Raw genomic sequence first — 12,200 nt, 5'->3', positions numbered from 1 at the left:
TTTAAGAAAGAACGGAATCAATTCAGATAATTTGACAATAGTAGAAATTTACTTGAAGTTGATAATCACTTTAGAAAGAAATGTCACCACCCTCCTTGAGACCTTAAGTTCTAATGCATACTGTATTCGCAGCTGTTATTACTTCTGCTACTGACTATTACCAGAGAATGCTGGGCAATTCTAACTTTCTCTGGTTGTAAACTGCTATGATTACTGCATTAATGTGGTGACACTCCTGTCGGATATAATGTATATTTCATTATAATGTCCTATAATGTGATAGTATCTGCTGTACAGCATTGTGTTATTACAATATAGTGGTCTGAATACTGGGAAAGAAGAACTTTTCAATTTCGTGATATGCTGTAATCCTAAAGGAAGTGGGATTTTCAAGTGCAAAACATATATGTTCTCTGGATGTAGTTGTCACTATACCGACGCCGGTAACCGGAGCAATTGAAAGTCCCACAGTCGGCATGCCGACTAACAGACTTTTCCCACTCGTGGGTGTTTACGTCACCCATAGGGTGGGAATAGAGCCTGTGGCGAGCCCCGAAGCCCACTGCGTGGTGAGCGCAACAAACCTGCAAGGGTCTTCGTTGCGCTCACCCCCAGCCAGCAATCTAAGGCTCGGGATCCTGGCATCGGTATTGTGACCGGAGAGATCCCAAACGCCAGTCACCCAAACCCAACCCATTCTCTCCTGTAGAACATTAGATGAGCTTTTTTTTCCTGATGTGAGGAAAGCCTTTACCGCAGTTATGAAGTGAACACTGGAAGGAAGCCTCACTTTCTAATTTAGTTATTGATCTAGTCAGTGAAAAAGCAAATACTAGCAATTTTAAAGTTAGAAAGAAGCGCAGCAGTAGAAATTGGAACAGTAGGGTACATAATTTATTAGATATTATAGACCCAAAACATGCCTGATCACTGTACACAATTCATACCCACTAAATAAATATGTACAATAAGTATTTTAATGCAGATATAAAAGTGAGCTTTTGTTCCTCTTTCAATATTTGGGCTGTACAGTTAACTTGTAAACTCTAATGGAGGCCATGGGGTGACACACATTGCATTTTCTTTCTACGCTAAATGGATTGGATTTTGATTTTTTTTTTTCAATGTGTCCATTCACTGTGCCTAAATTAAAAAAAAAAAAAATCCAATTACCCAGCACAACTCTGTGAACCCTATCACCCTGACACAATATAGCAAAGAAAAATGATAACATATTATTGTAGTACCATCATACTTTTACCTACATCATTACTGGTGTAATGGTGTATCTATGAGATGGTATCGGTATCCCGGCACTCGGGATGCCGTTAGTCAGAATACCAACAACGGCATCCCGATGCTTAGTATCCCGACACCTACAAGGTACCTATGCTACCCCTAATACCTAACCCTAACCTCCTTTCCTGCAGCCTAACCCTAACCTTCCTATCCTGCAGCCTAACTCTCCTTTCTCTAACATCCTAGTGGATGCTGGGGACTCCGTAAGGACCATGGGGAATAGACGGGCTCCGCAGGAGACATGGGCACTTCAAGAAAGAATTTAGATTCTGGTGTGCTCTGGCTCCTCCCTCTATGTCCCTCCTCCAGACCTCAGTTTGAATCTGTGCCCGGACGAGCTGGGTGCTGTTCAGTGAGCTCTCCTGAGCTTGCTGTAAGAAAGTATTTTGTAAGGTTTTTTATTTTCAGGGAGCTCTGCTGGCAACAGACTCCCTGCATCGTGAGACAGAGGGGAGAGAAGCAGCCCTACTCTCTGAAGCTAGGTCCTGCTTCTTAGGCTACTGGACACCATTAGCTCTAGAGGGAACGTACACAGGATCTCACCCTCGCCGTCCGATCCCAGAGCCGCGCCGCCATCCCCCTCGCAGAGCCGGAAGACAGAAGCCGGGTGAGTATGAGAAGCAAAGAAGACTTCGAAATCGGCGGCAGAAGACTTCACATGAGGTAACGCACAGCACTGCAGCTGTGCGCCATTGCTCCATACACACCTCACATACATATGGACCTCTGTTGGCAAAAGTAAGCATATATACAGTTGGGCACTGTATATATGTATGAGCCCCTGCCATAAAGATATGTATTTTAGCGGGACAGAAGCCCACCATCGAGGGGGCGGGGCTTCTCCCTCAGCACTCACCAGCGCCATTTTTTCTCCACAGCTCCGCTGAGAAGAAGCTCCCCAGGCTCTCCCCTGCAGATCACGGTAGAAAAAGGGTAAAAAGAGAGGGGGGGCACATAATTAGGCGCTAAAAACACAAATACAGCAGCTACTGGGTTAACATTAAGTTACTGTGTTATTCCTGGGTTATATAGCGCTGGGGTGTGTGCTGGCATACTCTCTCTCTGTCTCACCAAAGGGCCTTGTGGGGGAACTGTCTTCAAAAAGGGCATTCCCTGTGTGTGTGGTGTGTCGGTACGCTTGTGTCGACATGTCTGATGAGGAAGGCTATGTGGAAGCAGAGCGGGAGCAAATGAATGTGGTGTCTCCGCTGACGGCGCCGACACCTGATTGGATGGATATGTGGAAGGTTTTAAATGATAATGTTAATTCCTTGCATAAAAGGTTAGAAAAAGCTGAAACCTCAGGACAGTCCGGGTCCCAACCCATGCCTGATCCTATGTCGCAGAGGCCGACAGGGTCTCAGAAGCGCTCACTATCCCAAATTATTGGCATGGATACCGACATGGATTCTGACTCCAGTGTCGATTACGATGATGCAAAGTTACAACCAAAATTGGCTAAATCCATCCGTTATATGATTATAGCTATTAAGGATGTGTTGCACATCACAGAGGAAACCCCAGTCCCTGACAGGAGGGTTCATATGTATGGGGAAAAGAAGCCGCAGGTAACTTTTTCCCCCTCACACGAGCTCAATGAGTTATGTGAAAAGGCTTGAGAATCTCCAGATGATAAACTGCAGATTTCCAAAAAGATTCTTATGGCGTATCCTTTCCCCCCAGCGGACAGGTTACGCTGGGAATCCTCCCCTAGGGTGGAAAAAGCTTTGACACGCTTATCCAAGAAGGTATCACAGGATACGGCTACCCTCAAAGATGCTGCAGATCGCAAACAGGAGGTTACCCCGAAGTCCATTTATACACATTCAGGTACCTTACTGAGGCCGGCAATCGCGTCGGCTTGGGTGTGTAGTTCTGTAGCAGCTTGGACGGATACCTTATCTGAGGAACTTGATACCTTAGACAAGGATACTATATTAATGACCCTGGGGCATATTAAAGACGCTGTCCTTTATATGAGAGATGCTCAGAGAGACATTAGCCTACTAGGTTCTAGAATAAATGCTATGTCAATTTCTGCCAGAAGGGTCCTGTGGACTCGGCAATGGACAGGTGATGCCGACTCAAAAAGGCACATGGAGGTTTTACCTTACAAGGGTGAGGAATTGTTTGGGGAGGGTCTCTCGGACCTGGTCTCCACAGCTACGGCTGGGAAGTCAAATTTTTTGCCATATGTTTCCTCACAACCTAAGAAAGCACCGTATTACCAAATGCAGTCCTTTCGATCACAGAAAAACAAGAAAGTCCGAGGTGCGTCCTTTCTTGCCAGAGGCAGGGGCAGAGGAAAGAAGCTGCACAACACAGCTAGTTCCCAGGAACAGAAGTCCTTCCCGGCTTCCACTAAATCCACCGCATGACGCTGGGGCTCCACAGGCGGAGCTAGGCCCGGTGGGGGCGCGTCTCTGAAATTTCAGCCACAAGTGGGTTCACTCACAGTTGGATCCCTGGGCAATAGATGTTGTGTCTCAGGGATACAAGCTGGAATTCGAAGAGATGCCCCCTCACCGATACCTCAAGTCGGCCCTGCCAGCTTCCCCCTTAGAGAGGGAAATAGTGTTAACTGCAATTCACAAATTGTATCTTCAAGAGGTGGTGGTCAAGGTTCCCCTCCTTCAACAAGGAAAGGGTTATTATTCGACCATGTTTGTGGTACCAAAACCGGACGGTTCGGTCAGACCCATATTGAGTTTAAAATCCCTGAACGTGTACCTAAAAAGGTTCCGGTTCAAGATGGAATCGCTGAGAGCGGTCATTGCAAGCCTGGAGGGGGGGATTTTATGGTGTCTCTGGACATAAAGGATGCATACCTTCATGTCCCCATTTTTCCACCTCATCAGGCGTACCTTAGGTTTGTGGTACAGGATTGTCATTACCAATTTCAGACATTGCCGTTTGGTCTCTCCACGGCTCCGAGAATATTTACAAAGGTAATGCCGGAAATTATGGTACTCCTGCGGAAGCAAGGGGTCGCAATTATTCCATACTTGGACGATCTCCTCATAAAAGCGAGGTCAAGAGAGCAGTTGCTGATCAGCGTAGCACGTTCTCTGGAAGTGTTACGGCAACACGGCTGGATTCTGAATATTCCAAAGTCGCAGTTGGTTCCTACGACTCGTCTTCCTTTCCTGGGCATGATTCTGGACACAGTCCAGAAAAGGGTTTATCTCCCGATAGAGAAGGTTCAGGAACTCATGACACTGGTCAGGGACCTATTAAAACCAAAACGGGTGTCAGTACATCACTGCACTCGAGTCCTGGGAAAGATGGTGGCAACGTACGAGGCCATTCCCTTTCGCATGTTCCATGCGAGGACCTTTACTGGACAAATGGTCCGGATCACATCTTCAGATGCATCGGTTTATCACCCTATCCCCCAGGGCCAGGGTGTCTCTCCTGTGGTGGCTGCAGAGTGCTCACCTTCTTGAGGGCCGCAGATTTGGCATTCAGGACTGGGTCCTGGTGACCACGGATGCAAGCCTCCGAGGTTGGGGTGCAGTCACACAGGGAAGAAATTTCCAAGGTCTGTGGTTAAGTCAGGAGACTTGTGTGACAGGACGGTCCCGTACGAAAGCACTCGCCGCTTTCGCGTCCCGTTGGCTGCGCACAGAATGGAAGGTCAAGTCACACGAGGCCTGACCACATAGGGGATTCCCGCTTACCGTCAGTAACCGCCTGTTACTGACTCCACCCACTGCGTTGTGGGCGGGTTTATGCTGCCACCACCAAACTCCTAACCTGCCGTGGCGTTTGGAACCACGGTTATGCTCTGTATGTGCCGACGCACTGCCTTACCACACCTGTGTGGTGCTGACGAATCCCCACTAGCCACTTGCTAGGCCTCTACCGGTAGCTGGCGGAAGGCGGAACTTGGAGACGTTAGGTGCTTCCCTGGACAGCCGGAGGACGGGGCTATGGTTTGCATAACCCTGTAGGTCACAAGATGAAGCAATCTTCTTGAGGCAATGATATTTTATTTGCTCAATAGTTCTAAAGAGAACTCTTCCCTATTGCTAGGGGCAACAGCATACAGCAAGATGTTCCAGCAGAATAAGATGGTACAACTACAATACAACCTGGAGGCTCACAGGCATCCTCTTTTTATCTCAGTTCTACACACAGTACCACAGGGGGGTAAGCCCTCCCTGTCTTTTCCAACCAATCAGGTTTTCGCAGAAAATATAAAGAAATACAAGTTACATTTCAAAAGTTAAGAATTAGATAAAGCACATTCCTGCTCCTCTTCATATATAACCAAACCAGTGTGCTTTCCCAAACACAATCTGATTATCATGTTCCTGTCTCTTTCACAAATGTAAATGTAACTTGCATTTCAATTGCATTCACCCTCTCACACATAGACAACGTTCTTATACTGTAAATTAAACATAATCTGCATCACACATAATGCAGCCTAAGAAATCTTACATCAAACTGTTGGTAAACGAAACCCACTAGTTTGCATTCATAAAACACAATCTGATTTAGCAGCCCCTTGTGTCTCCATGCAAAACCAGTTTTGAGTCATCACACCACAGGAGATGCTGAAGGCACAGTCTTCTTTCCAAACCTTAATTTGTACCTGAAAGAAAACATTTGCCGACCAAAAGGCCTGCTAATCGACACCCTGCTTTAGCTAGGACAATTAACATATGACTGGCTATGTACAAGTTGCTGAACAACAATTGTCAAGGTCTTTTAGAAACAAAATACCTTGTACTTTCCTCATAAGTGCCCTGTCCACCAGTTCATCATTCTCCAACGGCGCACTGCGCAGCGATAGAACATATGACACCTTATTAAACATACTTTAAATACCCGGTGCCTAGCACCCACAATACATTTAAAGATGGCAACTAGCGCCAGTGCACAGTTTAAAAGTGGCGCCAAGAGCCCATTGTCCTCCTAATGGCGCCGGGCACTAGGGGTTAACCCCTTCAGTGCCGCGGCTGCCATTACACGTGTGGCTGGTTAGTCTCTCCGGTCACACTCTCCCCCCCCCCCCCCCCCAATTCAAGCGGGAAACCAGGGAGCCATGTCCCAACGATTTGACTCCTGGTCCCGCAGTCTGTTGAGTTGAAGGGGACGCTACCTGGGTAGTGTAGGCTCCGGCCTAGACAGTTCATCCATAGTGTAGTGGGCCTCTCTTCGTGGGTGCACAATGTTCAAATAGTCCACCTGAAGTCCAAGTTCAAGGCTCCACCACAAAAGTCTGTCCAATTTCCCCAAGGTAGGTTGCAGCCACCTAACAGGTGGGTGGTAAGTCACCACGGTGGGGGGCCAGTTACACACAAGTGCCACCCACGGTGTCCTAATTGTGGCATACCCCACCTCCCACCATAGCAGTTTTCTGCTCAAACAGGCCACAGGGTGCTCCTGCCCATATGGCTCTTTCTGGCTCGGTACTGCTCCCAGTCCGTGCAGTGGCGCAGTAGTTCGTAACACACAGTCCTGGTCAAGAATGTGCGCCATCAGCACTGGAGCGGGTACCCGAGCCTCCTTCAATGACTGGAATGCCAACTCGCAAGCGGGTGCAAAGTCCACTGACTTGGGAATGCCCTTCCTAGCCATCTCTGTCAAGGGGTTCACTACAGGACTAAAGTCAATGACAACATGTCCGTAGGGCCTTACAGGTTCTAAGGTCAGTACGGGGCTGGGTAATGTGGGTCGGGGACAGCCTCTGGTTGCCTCCACCCCCTCTGGTTTGGGCCTACCCCTGTCTCCTCCCGCATGGTGCCCCAGGCACTGCACCTCCATCATACCTATCTGGCAACTGTCTGCCCGAACTGTCAGACCTGCCCTCCAATCCTCTTCTGTCGACCTATGACTCGGGAAACCTACCCTGTCACCTAGGCCTACTCTTCCCTCCTCGTCCGCTACCTGTGCCACAGTGATGGCGGCCAGACCACCAGCCTCTGGATCCTGGGTGGCATTCACTACAGGAAGGCTGCGTGTCTTCCCCGATCTACTGTGCACAGGCAAGGGACCTGCTATGTCCACAGCAACTTGCTGCAAGGGTTCTCCTATGGGCAGAGGCCCAGAGACAACACAACCGCTGGAGTGCCCCAGCTGCCAACGCTTGGCACCAGCCTTACAGTTGGTCTGGGCGTCATCCGACATTCCAGACCAGGGTAAGCTCTGTGTCAGGCACTTCAGGGCACGGTCTGTCTCCAGGTTACTGTCCAAAGGGGTTTCGCTGGCAACCGACACCGGTTGCGCAGGAATGTTCCCTGGGGGGACCAGTTGGACACATTCCCTATCTGGTCTATCCCCTCCCACTTTCCTGTCTACCCTGTACCTTTAACCCTTCCCGCCAGGTCAAACTTCCTGCCCCAACCCTGTCAAGGCCGCTGCCAGAGTGGCACCTCATGCCTTTCCGGGATGGGTCAGAGAGTTGAGCCTCCCTAAACTCCTGCCTGTGGCCCTCAATCTCTCCTAAATTGGGACATTCTACAGGGGGATCTTGGTGGGGACTACTAGGGTCAGTCTGGTAGGGGTCAGTCATGGAAAAGTCAGTGTGGTTTCTCATACTCACCGCCGGAGTTGGCAAACCACTTGGGTCAGGAGCATCATTGGGCACCCCCACAGGATCAATCGAGCTGGAACCGACATCCTCTGCGTTGCTAGGGGACGTAGGCATACCAGAGGCAAAAGGCAGGCGGGGTCGATGTGCCGATCTAGCCGCTGTAATCTTTTCCTCTGGGCTGGTTGATGCTGTGGTTGGCTGTGCTGGCATTTGTCTAGCAGCTGTAGTCTTTTCCTCTGGGCTGGGCTGTGCTGGAGTAGCTGATGTCAACGGTGGTTGTGGAACTTGACTCCAGAAAATGGCGCCAACAAACGTAGTGACGATCCCACCACCCAGATCATTTCCTAGGACCACATCAGTTGGGAGACCATCCATGACGGCAACTTCTCGCAACTCTGGTCCAGCTCCCCAGTCCAGGTAGACTCTTGCCATGGAAACCGCTTTCTCTATTCCATCTGCCAGGGTGACCTTGGCAGTGCGACCCTGCAATACTGCAGCAGGATCTATAAGGTGGGGGCTCACCACAGTGATTGAGGCCCCAGAGTCTCTTAGGCCTTCCCCCTGCAGGGGTCCCACGTGGACCGGCTGCAGGTGCCTCCACATGTTGTGTAGGGGCTGTTTGGCCATGCAGGTGACTCTCTCCGCAGAGTGCACCTGTCTCTCGCCACACTCCATCGAACTGACTGGAGGGGAAACAGTCTCTGTAGGCTCATCTCCTCTCATCAAACTAGCGAGCCGGGCTCCAGCACTCGGATTTGGGGCACAAGTCTGGGATGCTTGGGATGCAGAACAGTTCATCCTCAGATGTCCGATTTTCCCACAGCCGTAGCACTTCTTCTCCAGTCGTGGCACCAATGATCTCTGATCAGTTGCAGGGACGCTGCGGTGCGCTTGCTGGCCAAGAGCACCCGGGTTGGAAGATGCTTGTCTTTGGGGGTGATGAGCAGAAGAGGGGGGTTCCCTTGGTGGTGCAGTCTTTTGGAGCTGGCTGCTGGCTGGGCGCTTCTGCCCCTGTGGCCGAATTGCCACATACTTGTCTGCTAACTGGGCAGCCATCTTTAAACTGGGTGGCTCCCGATCTAGCACCCACTCCTTCACTTCTGGGGCGCACCTGCGGTAGAACTGCTCCCTGCAGATCAGGTCAATCAGTGCGTCCCATGTAGTGGCTTCCGAATCCTTCACCCACTTCACCACGTACTGCCGCAGCTGGGTGGCGAACTGCCCATGAGTGCTGCTAGGATTCTTGGGCAAGTCTCTGAACTTCTTCCTGTAAGACTCTGGAGTGATGAAGAATCGCTGGAGGAGGGCCTTCGCGACTTCGTCGTAATCCCCACAGTCCTCCGTGGCCACTCCTCGATAGGCCTCCAAGGCCTCTCCATGCAGAGTGGGCACAAGGTGTCTCACCCTCTCTGACTTGGGTAGATCGTGTAGTTTACAAGTCCTTTCAAAAACTTGCAAATGTCCATCAATGTTCCCATCACTGTCTGCAAACTTGGCAAACTGAATGCGTCCCGATCTGTGTACAACAGCTGACAACGGCTCCCGGGGTACCACGGCCTGTGGTGCCCGCTCATCACGCCACATATGGATGATGATCAAGCGCTCTTGCTCCGTTGCCCTTTCCCCCAATTCCGCTAGCCGATCTGCTAGGGTATCCGGGCCGCCCCCCCTGAGACGTTGGGATCCTGGCCCTGCTAGGGATTGCTGGGAAACATTGCTGCTGTGAGAGAGGGCGGGGCTTGTGGATCTCACCGGTTCTGTACGAAGGTCCACTGGTGGGCCGTCCTCTGCGATGCTGACGCCGTTAGTGCTTTCCACCTCCCCCCGATGGGACTCCTCCCAGCTCCTGAGCGCCGCCTGCATGACGCTTCTGGACGCGTTGAAAGGGATATCCACACCCTTCTCCTGGCATACGATCTCCAGATCATCCTTGGACATTCCGCTGAATTCCGCCATCTTGTGCGTTCTCCTGCGCTGCAGTTACTCCTCTCCTGAGTAACTCGGCTTCTCCAATCGGGTGAGGAAAAGCCGCCTGGGAATATCCCACCGCTATGCCAACAATTTCTGTGACAGGACGGTCCTGTACGAAAGCACTTACCGCTTTCGCGTCCCGTTGGCTGCGCACAGAATGGAAGGTCAAGTTACACGAGGCCTGACCACATAGGGGATTCCCGCTTACCGTCAGTAACCGCCTGTTACTGACTCCACCCACTGCGTTGTGGGCGGGTTTATGCTGCCACCACCAAACTCCTAACCTGCCGTGGCGTTTGGAACCACGGTTCTGCTCTGTATGTGCCGACGCACTGCCTTACCACACCTGTGTGGTGCTGACGAATCCCCACTAGCCACTTGCTAGGCCTCTACCGGTAGCTGGCGGAAGGCGGAACTTGGATACGTTAGGTGCTTCCCTGGACAGCCGGAGGACGGGGCTATGGTTGGCATAACCCTGTAGGTCACAAGATGAAGCAATCTTCTTGAGGCAATGATATTTTATTTGCTCAATAGTTCTAAAGAGAACTCTTCCCTATTGCTAGGGGCAACAGCATACAGCAAGATGTTCCAGCAGAATAAGATGGTACAACTACAATACAACCTGGAGGCTCACAGGCATCCTCTTTTTATCTCAGTTCTACACACAGTACCACAGGGGGGTAAGCCCTCCCTGTCTTTTCCAACCAATCAGGTTTTCGCAGAAAATATAAAGAAATACAAGTTACATTTCAAAAGTTAAGAATTAGATAAAGCACATTCCTGCTCCTCTTCATATATAACCAAACCAGTGTGCTTTCCCAAACACAATCTGATTATCATGTTCCTATCTCTTTCACAAATGTAAATGTAACTTGCATTTCAATTGCATTCACCCTCTCACACATAGACAACGTTCTTATACTGTAAATTAAACATAATCTGCATCACACATAATGCAGCCTAAGAAATCTTACATCAAACTGTTGGTAAACGAAACCCACTAGTTTGCATTCATAAAACACAATCTGATTTAGCAGCCCCTTGTGTCTCCATGCAAAACCAGTTTTGAGTCATCACACCACAGGTGATGCTGAAGGCACAGTCTTCTTTCCAAACCTTCATTTGTACCTGAAAGAAAACATTTGCCGACCAAAAGGCCTGCTAATCGACACCCTGCTTTAGCTAGGACAATTAACATATGACTGGCTATGTACAAGTTGCTGAACAACAATTGTCAAGGTCTTTTAGAAACAAAATACCTTGTACTTTCCTCATAAGTGCCCTGTCCACCAGTTCATCATTCTCCAACGGCGCACTGCACAGCGATAGAACATATGACCCCTTATTAAACATACTTTAAATACCCGGTGCCTAGCACCCACAATACATTTAAAGATGGCAACTAGCGCCAGTGCACAGTTTAAAAGTGGCGCCAAGAGCCCATTGTCCTCCTAATGGCGCCGGGCACTAGGGGTTAACCCCTTCAGTGCCGCGGCTGCCATTACACGTGTGTCTCTCCGGTCACAACTTGCCTTCACATCAACATCCTGGAACTAAGGGCCATTTACAACGCCCTACGTCAAGCAGAGGCCCTGCTTCGCGGTCAACCAGTTCTGATTCAGTCAGACAACATCACCGCTGTGGCTCATGTAAACCGACAGGGTGGCACAAGGAGCAGGGTGGCGATGGCGGAAGCCACCAGAATTCTTCGCTGGGCGGAGAATCATGTAAGCGCACTGTCAGCAGTGTTCATCCCGGGGGTAGACAACTGGGAAGCAGACTTCCTCAGCAGGCACGACCTCCACCCGGGGGAGTGGGGACTTCATCAAGAAGTCTTCGCACAGCTTGCAATTCGGTGGGAACTGCCTCAGGTGGACATGATGGCATCCCGCCTCAACAAGAAACTACAGAGGTATTGCGCCAGGTCAAGAGACCCTCAGGCGATAGCTGTAGACGCCCTGGTGACACCGTGGGTGTTCCAATCGGTCTATGTATTTCCTCCTCTTCCTCTGATACCCAAGGTGTTGAGTATCATAAGAAAAAGAGGAGTGAGAACAATACTCATTGTTCCGGATTGGCCAAGAAGGACTTGGTATCCAGATCTGCAAGAAATGCTCACAGAGGACCCGTGGCCTCTTCCTCTAAGACAGGACTTGTTGCAACAAGGGCCCTGTCTGTTCCAAGACTTACCGCGGCTGCGTTTGACGGCATGGCGGTTGAACTTTGGATCCTAGCGGAAAAAGGCATTCCAGATGAGGTTATTCCTACGCTGATAAAGGCTAGGAAGGACGTGACAGCTCAACATTATCACCGTATATGGCGAAAATATGTTGCTTGGTGTGAGGTCAGGAATGCCCCTACGGAGGAATTCCAGCTGGGCCGTTTC

The 12,200-nt window shown here is 50.1% G+C and overlaps 1 protein-coding gene across 3 annotated transcripts in view; it reads left to right on the top strand.

Moving 5' to 3' along the window:
• Nucleotides 1-12,200, top strand: part of PTPN3 (protein tyrosine phosphatase non-receptor type 3) — a 1,027,556-nt gene that overhangs the window by 251,558 nt on the left and 763,798 nt on the right. The window lies entirely within an intron of this gene.

Source organism: Pseudophryne corroboree, chromosome 5 (assembly GCF_028390025.1).
Source record: "Pseudophryne corroboree isolate aPseCor3 chromosome 5, aPseCor3.hap2, whole genome shotgun sequence".
NCBI classification, from domain to species: domain Eukaryota; kingdom Metazoa; phylum Chordata; class Amphibia; order Anura; family Myobatrachidae; genus Pseudophryne; species Pseudophryne corroboree.
This window is presented reverse-complemented; position numbering and strand designations above follow the sequence as displayed.